Consider the following 7,863-nt stretch of genomic DNA (forward strand, 5'->3'; position numbering starts at 1 on the left):
TTATTAAACTGGCTAGGAAACAGGGGAGGAAAGAATAACATTTCAAAAAGAATGTTACATATGGTACATTATTATTTCCAAAAACAAAATTATATCTAGCATGTTAATTAGAGCAAATTTTCACAGACTTATTGGAGACATTGAATATTTTTAATCATAGTAATAAACAGTACTTTGAAATGTTCAGAAAAGATGCAGTAATAATAGCTAACATTTATTGAACATTTAGATGAGCTACATTCTTTTTTCTCTTTCTAGCCAAGAATTTATTTGATCCTTTCAAGCAACATTGGATTTGGCACTATGATTAACAATTTGTATACGAAGAAGCTAAGTCTCGGTTTTCATGTGGGTAAATTATAGTTTGGGCAACAAGGCAGACAGTGCTAATGTGGACAATCTATTTTGCTTTTCTCCTGCCCAGCTTCCATCTTTTTCTATTGTGATAGAGTATGAATAACACAGAATTTACCAAGTTAATTATTTTTGATATACATATGTAAATATTCCATAGCATTCCTATTTTTGGTGTGCCTATCATCACCATCCATCTCTCAAATCTTTTTCTTCTTCCAAACTGATATTTTACATGCAACAGACCATAACTCCTTATTCCTTTTTCTTCCAGAACTCTACAACTACCATTCTACTTCATGTCTTGATGGGTTTGATTACTATAGGCACCAGATAAGCCATCTCCTTAATTTCTAGGAGTATTGTCTTTCAGTGCTGCGTCACATGTTTCATTTTTATTCAGCAGTTGGGTTTATCACAGGCAGCCAGCTACATTTAGGTCCAGCCTAATTTCCCTTAGCTCCAGATATGGGAACATATGCTAATTTTTAGTCATAGGGTTGGATAATATTAAGCAGTGGGATCTTTTGCAAATGGGAGTGGGGCTAAGATATGTTAAGAGAAGGGAAGGGGATATAACAGCATTTAAGATATGTTATGCACATCTAAAAACTATCTATAGTAAGTGTATTCATTGTGTACTGCCAATATATACTAATAAAAATAGAATAAAAATGTATTTTGTTTGTAAATTAAATTTTTCTTTTTTTTTTTCCTTTTCTCTGTTCTTGCAACTATCTCTCTACCCATTGATATATATCTCTCTACCTGTCGGTATATAGAAGGTTTCTGATTTTAAAACTTATTTGTAAATGGGAGGAGTACAGAAAGAAAAGGAGGGTTGGTAAAGCATGGAGGGAAAATTGAAGAAAGAACTGAATTCCTGGTCCCTTATTAAAAGTTTAAGAAGATGAAAAATGGATTTCCCATAGGACTGACTGACTTCCTCAGGACAGGAAGATAAAGCAATGGAGTGTACTGTGTGCAGTGAGACAGGCAGTGTTCCTGAAAAGACCCGAATGAGGCTTCCACTGGCAGTCTGTGGGCAGGATGACCCACCTGCCTCAGTGGGCGCCTGTTTCCCACCTATTCACACACCTTGCAAAATAGCAGCCCACTCTCAATGTCTTCTAGAATAAAGCCAACAGGCTGCTATAACTTCTCAATTAATGTTTGTTTTTTGTTTTTCCAAGTCAAGCAAGGATTTGATTTTCTTCCAGGAATTGCCCTACTGGTATGAACAGCTGTTCTGTTGGTATGATGAAGAAGAAATTTTAGAGTTCATTTATTCAAATATTCATTTTTTGAAAACTGTTCTATACTTATTTCAGCTACCAACTGTAAAGTTGATAACATTAGCCTTATTGAGTTTTGTGGCATTATTTCCACTGAGCTCTGAAATATGTAAAGAAAATTAACATACCACCTGAAAAGTAATTTAAGAAAAAACTATAAATAGCATCCTATCATATCTTAGGACCTTTATGGATTAAAAATGTATTTTGAAAACTTAGCTTAAAAATATAAATTAGGTGCAATCCTCTAGTGAGATAGGAAATGCACATCATTGTTAATAACCCTCTTGACTTGAGATTAAAATAACCCCTTCTAAGATTCTACTATGTCCAGTTGCAGCTGGGTACTATGTGGGGGCAATGTCAGACCTGTGTCAGAGGATAAAAATCACAACTGAAGACCCAAACAGAAGTGTTCCAGAGATCTTGGTCAAGGAGGGCTTAGTGTGTAGGTGTTCGTTAAATATTTATTGAATTAATAAAACTGAAGAAACTATTGAATGTGTTTAATGAGGAAGGTTTTGATTCTGGCTCTGTAAGACATTGAAAAGCAAAGTATTCTTCTTAGAAGAAACTTAAACTGGACATATCGGAGATTCCTGTAGTGTTAAGGCATAAGAGAGAAAAGAGAGTAAGAGACAAGAGCTGCAAGGACATAGGGCTCTAGGACAATCAGTGTTCTCTGGGAACAAAGGCCACGAATCTCTAGCTAACCACTATTTAATTAGCCAGTGCAGTGTGTGTGCGGGGGTGGGGTGGTGGTGGTGGTATGGTGCTTTGCTGGAGCAACATGGAAATAGTGGTTGATGGGCAAGTTTTACATCATAGAGGAAACAAGTTAAGATTGATCCCCATACCTGGGTACTAGTTCTCCCTGGATTGTCCTCATCCTGCTCTGTGAGAGTCACAGCCTCCTTGACCATCAAGCTCTATCTCAGTGGTGATGAAGAGGTAGCAGGATTTTCACATTCTAAAAGCATCCCAGAAGGGAGGGTAAGGAGAGTTTGGGACAGATACTATGTCAATTTATAATTTGTGGTCCTCTGTAAGGACATGTGCTGAACTAAATGTCAGCATCTGTTACAGACTTGCCTCTCTGGAAAACTTACTTCATCTCCACGGGCCTCTCTGAGAAAGGAAGATGTTCAGTGGTTTTCAAAGTATGATTTTTTTCTTTTCTAAAGCCCAGTCTTACGAAGAATCCTAGTGTACATGATAGGTAAGGGTAGGCTGTCTTGTGTTGAATCTGGGGAGGTAACGTGGAGCCCTGCCTGCTGTGCCACCCTTTGGCCCTCACAGTACAGTTCAAAAGCCACTGGACTTAATGACCTGTTAGGTCCCTCTCCAGCTGTGATATTCGAGGTCAGTGTTAATAATAAGTGTTACAAGGAGCAGTCTGAGGGGACTTGAGGACATATTTTAAGAAACACTTTAGAGTGTTATCTTTCCCCCGCCAACCTACTTTCTGCCTTGCTGCCGCCAGCTCAGTGCCACAATCTTTGTTGTCTTCCATTCCTGAAATATAAGAATTATACAAGATTCCTTTTTCAACATACACATCCATTACTTCACCAAATCCCCTCAGATTTAACCTCTCAATATTTCCCAAACTTAGAATTTCCTTTGCAGTCCCATTTGCATCATCAAAATACAGGACAATTACAGCAAAGTCTTCTGACTTTCGGTTCCTCCTCTGGGTGCCTGTACTTGTTTGGATGTGCAGTTCTTTGGTTGACTGACCCTTTGTCAGAATGCCTGAGACAGAAACTGTGTCAGTTTTGGAACTGAGAGGGGTGTGTGGAATGTGCACATAGACATTATCCTTTGGAGATCCATAATCTGAAAATCCAGAACCTGAAATGCTTCAAAATCCAGAAGCTTGTAAGTGTCATGTTGCTCAAAAAATTTCAGATTTTGGAGCATTTTGGATTTGGAGCTTTTGCATTAAAGATGTTTAGTCTGTCTCATGTAGTTTTATGCCCTCATTCCTTGGGCTATATTCTCCTCCATAATTTATTCTCTTCCTCTTTTTTGTAGCTAGTTTTTAATCTTTCTTTAAGACTCCATGTGGCATCCCTATGGAAAATCTTTGATGATCCATGTCTGAGAAAAGAGACCCCTCCCCGCCGCCTGTCTCTTAGGATTCCACATTGCTACCACATCATGTTAAAATTATCTAGATGTATATGTCTCCTTCACTGAATTATGATTCATTGGGGGTAAAGCCTTATTTCTCTTTATATTTTACAATGCCTAACTCTTGGAACCTTCTAGGTCTCAGTTAGTGGCCTAGATGGGATTCTCTCTGGTCTCCACACATCAGTCTGTTTCACTTGCATCAGTAAAGAGATCAAAGTGACCTCAAGGGCAAGCACTGGGTAATATGAAGAACAATAGTTTCAAATATGAAATCCATTCTAAAAACATAAAATAGTGTTTCTTCTATCCCAGTATTTATCATAAAGGTTTTAGTGTTTTAAGAGTAAGATATCCTTTATCTCCTAATAATCTACATCATTTAATAGAGAAAGGTGAAAAGGCACCAGTGAGGAATGTTGGATAAACTCACTGAAGTAAACCTGTGAGTCTTTTGGATAAATTTCATTTGTTCTTTTGTGCTACTTTGGGATTCAGGGAGGGTGACTGCTGTGGGGCCCTTGAGTTCTGGCACACCTGAATCTCAATTAGTAAAGACACCTTCACCATATCATTCTCTCCTTGCCTGGGACCACGTTACCTCTAGCCTGTGTGGCACTTTGTATAAATGGCAAAGGAACCATTCTGGGATGATGCTGCCCAAAGGACAGGGCTTAGCAATAGGACGGTGCTTTTGTGCTAAGTAAGAGCAGATGACCTCATGGGAGGTACAGCTGGATTTGAGCCCTTTTATGAGATACTTTTATGGAAGGCACAGACATACCCTGACTAACATAAACAAAGAGGTGCACATTTCTTCCTTGCCCCAAAGGGCAATTAATTGGTGGCTGCCCAACCAACCAGGAATGGAGAAGTCCTGGTCCTGCTGATGAGTGACAGTTCATGCCTGTTAAGCCTGCCTTGCCATTCTGGTAGGGCCTGATGGTGGCATTCTGTGGTGCTTTCTGAGCTCTGACCCAGAGAAATCCTTTCTTTGTCACTTTGTACAACTCATTTTGCTAAGTGACAACTGAATCTGTCACAGCACAAGCCAAACAAGATGGTGATCTCCCACTTGTGTGTGTGGAGCCACTTCCTTTTGATGCCCTTTGTGATAAGCATTTTCCTGTGAGCAGTTAATTATTGGTCTTCATGCATAAAATGAATGTGACATTTGAGACAGATGTTTATTGTTTGTTACTCATGTATATTTTCAAAATTGTAGCTAATGAAACTGGCCAAAATTATCATCATAAAGCTCGCATTTGTATAAAGAGGGTCATGTTCCGGTCCCTGACCTATAGGAACAGCACACTGATGTGGTCACATATACATGTTCTTACTTTTCCTTTTATTGATGGGTTGGATAGAGTTTCTTGAACAACTGTGCTTGGGCTGAAACAACTGCTGAGTTCCACCAGGGGCTGCTGTTGAACTTCTAAAAAAGATCATATTTTGGAGAAGAAGGACCGGGAGTGGTGGATGGGGAGGGAGGGATAAAATGGGGGGAGAGGAAAGAAAAAAAAAAATCTTGGATGAAAACCTGACATTTCTGTCTGAGGTGAAGCATGCTTTGCGGATGCCATACGTGGAATGTTTCGGAAGTGTCAGTAATAAATACTTCTATCAGAAATCTTCCTATTCTATATCTCTACTTATCATACCCCTAGGAGAGTCATACAAAGACATAGCTGTCAGGCTCTCATTTTGGATCTGAAAACTATGGCGGTTGTCAGGCATCTTTTCCCCTGTGTGGTATTTATCTTCTCTCACAAACAAACTGAGTGCAGGGTGTTTAATTAATTTCCAAGTGTCTCCCATGGTAATTTTCCCTCTAATATATTAATACAATGATTTAAACCTTCATTCAGAGGCAGGCTTTTGGTTGAAAATCACTAAAGGCTTAGATGGTGTTTAGTGTTATCAATAAGCTACACATTCGTTGGTTTGCAGGGAATCAATAATGTTGCCCTTTCCTCATTTTTAGTTTTGGAGGCATCAATGAGATTTTAACTCTTTTAAGCATATTAAGGAAATCACGGGTGAACTGACTTTGTTATTTTTCATCTTTTCATTATAGGCAGTTCTCAGGCTGTTTCTCTTACTGCTTATGGAAGACTTACTCTCATAAAAGTTCTTGTGGCAAGCAAGGAAATTTTTTCAAGTAGTCCCCTTCAGAAAACTTGATTTTTTTTTTAAATAAAGTTTCCAGAAATAAACCACTGAAAGAGCCATACCCTGAAAATACACAAATCAATTGGGAGCAACAAGTGAATGAATCCCTCCCCCCATCCAATATCTCTTTCTATAGAAAAGTGCCATAAAAAGCATAACAGAAAAAAATTCTAAGGGTAACAGTAAGCTGCAGCTAGGTTTCCTAAACAGCATATTTTAGAAACAAATGGATGTATATTAGTTAGCTAGCATTCATAATTGTATATGTGTACTCTCCCAAACATCATGCTATACATGATAAATGTATACACTATTATTGGTCAATTAAAATAAATAAATAAAATTGAGAAGAAAAACCCAAATGAAAGTGAAAGCAATGTTTTTCAAAATAAACCACATTTGGAAGTTTTATTTATTTTTGGCCATGCTTATTTCTTTAATATTATTGTGCTCTTAGGTAAAAGCTTGCCTCAAATTTCATAAAGATCTTTTCTCAATTCACCTTTAGGATATTTGATTACTGAGGTTATAGGGCATCCCTTGAAGAAATATTTATCTTTCTCTGAAAAAGGCATTTAAATATCACTGGAAAATCAGAGCAATAAAAGATAAATTCCTAGAATCTTCTGAGACTTTTAATTATTGTCAATTAAAGATAAAATCCTTGAAAATGCATGCAACTCTTTCTTCTGATAGGTTTTGATATATGTGTGTGTCTTTTTTTTCCCTGTATGAGGATTTATTCTCTTCTCTCCAACCCTCAGCACTCATCATATAAACGTTTTTTCCTAGATCATTAGAAAAATTTAATAACAAATATCTTTTTAGTGAGAAAGGAATTTTTAAAGTTCAGCTGCTCTGTTAATAATTTGTATGTTTCCCTCTCTTGCATGTTATATGTAAGCACTACAAAAATCAACCTTTTAAATACAGATTGATTCTGACAGGTTTTATTTTATGTAATTTCCAAGGATTGGTATAGAAATGCTTCTGAATTGAAAATAGTTCTCCTTTTTTTGATTTTTATTTTATTGTCCTTTACTTCTTGACATCTTGTATATTAAATCAGAGGCTGTTTCAGAGACGTGAAATGACAGCTTTCTCAGAGCCCCACGATTCTGGATCCTGATAGATCTCAAAGCAGGCAAGACGCTCACTTAAGCCTCGGAGAAGCTTCCGGCGTGATGGGCGCGTCACCTAGAAACACAACATAAACTGCAGGTTAATCACCCAGAATCGGCTTGTGTCAATTCTCTGCTGCCCTGCATGCAATTGAAGAGGAAAAAGCCTAGAAGTATTTTTTTCTCTGCTATTTAATTTAACAGAATCTGAGCTCAACTTTAGTTTGAAATTATATTTCCTCTCAACCGGGATGGAAAGGCCACTCGTGTAATTTAGTATTGCGTTGTAAAGAAAAATCAAAGTGTCCGCCTGGAATATTTCCCCCATTGTATCTTCCTTTGATGAGAGAACAGATAAAGTGAATCTGATGTGACACAGGCATGCACAGAGAACCCATTTGTTACACAGAGATTCTGAGGAAAAGACTGTTTGTGGTACTGTGATGTTTGGGAGTTAGAAAAAGGTTATTTGATGAAAATGTATTTATATCGGTCAGTAGAAAGAAAAACGAGACAGGATGCAAAATTATGGTAGCACTGTAATGAACAGCGCAACAGATCAGACCCATCCTCGTTAGAGGTAGAAAGCAAACATTGCATAATAGGGACGGTAACAAGATGAGTATTCTACATTTGTTTTTCAGTTCCACCTAACTCTTTATAACTTTACAATGTAAGATTCAGAAATTGGAGCCAATTACCATAATACGTGGTGGTTTGGTGGGAGCATGTTCTACATCAGACAGTTAAAAGGTTTTATTGCTATTAGGAGCATGTTAATG

The sequence above is a fragment of the Cavia porcellus genome, unplaced genomic scaffold (assembly GCF_034190915.1).
Source record: "Cavia porcellus strain 051 isolate PalLab524CR breed Dunkin Hartley unplaced genomic scaffold, mCavPor4.1 scaffold_1, whole genome shotgun sequence".
Taxonomy (NCBI): domain Eukaryota; kingdom Metazoa; phylum Chordata; class Mammalia; order Rodentia; family Caviidae; genus Cavia; species Cavia porcellus.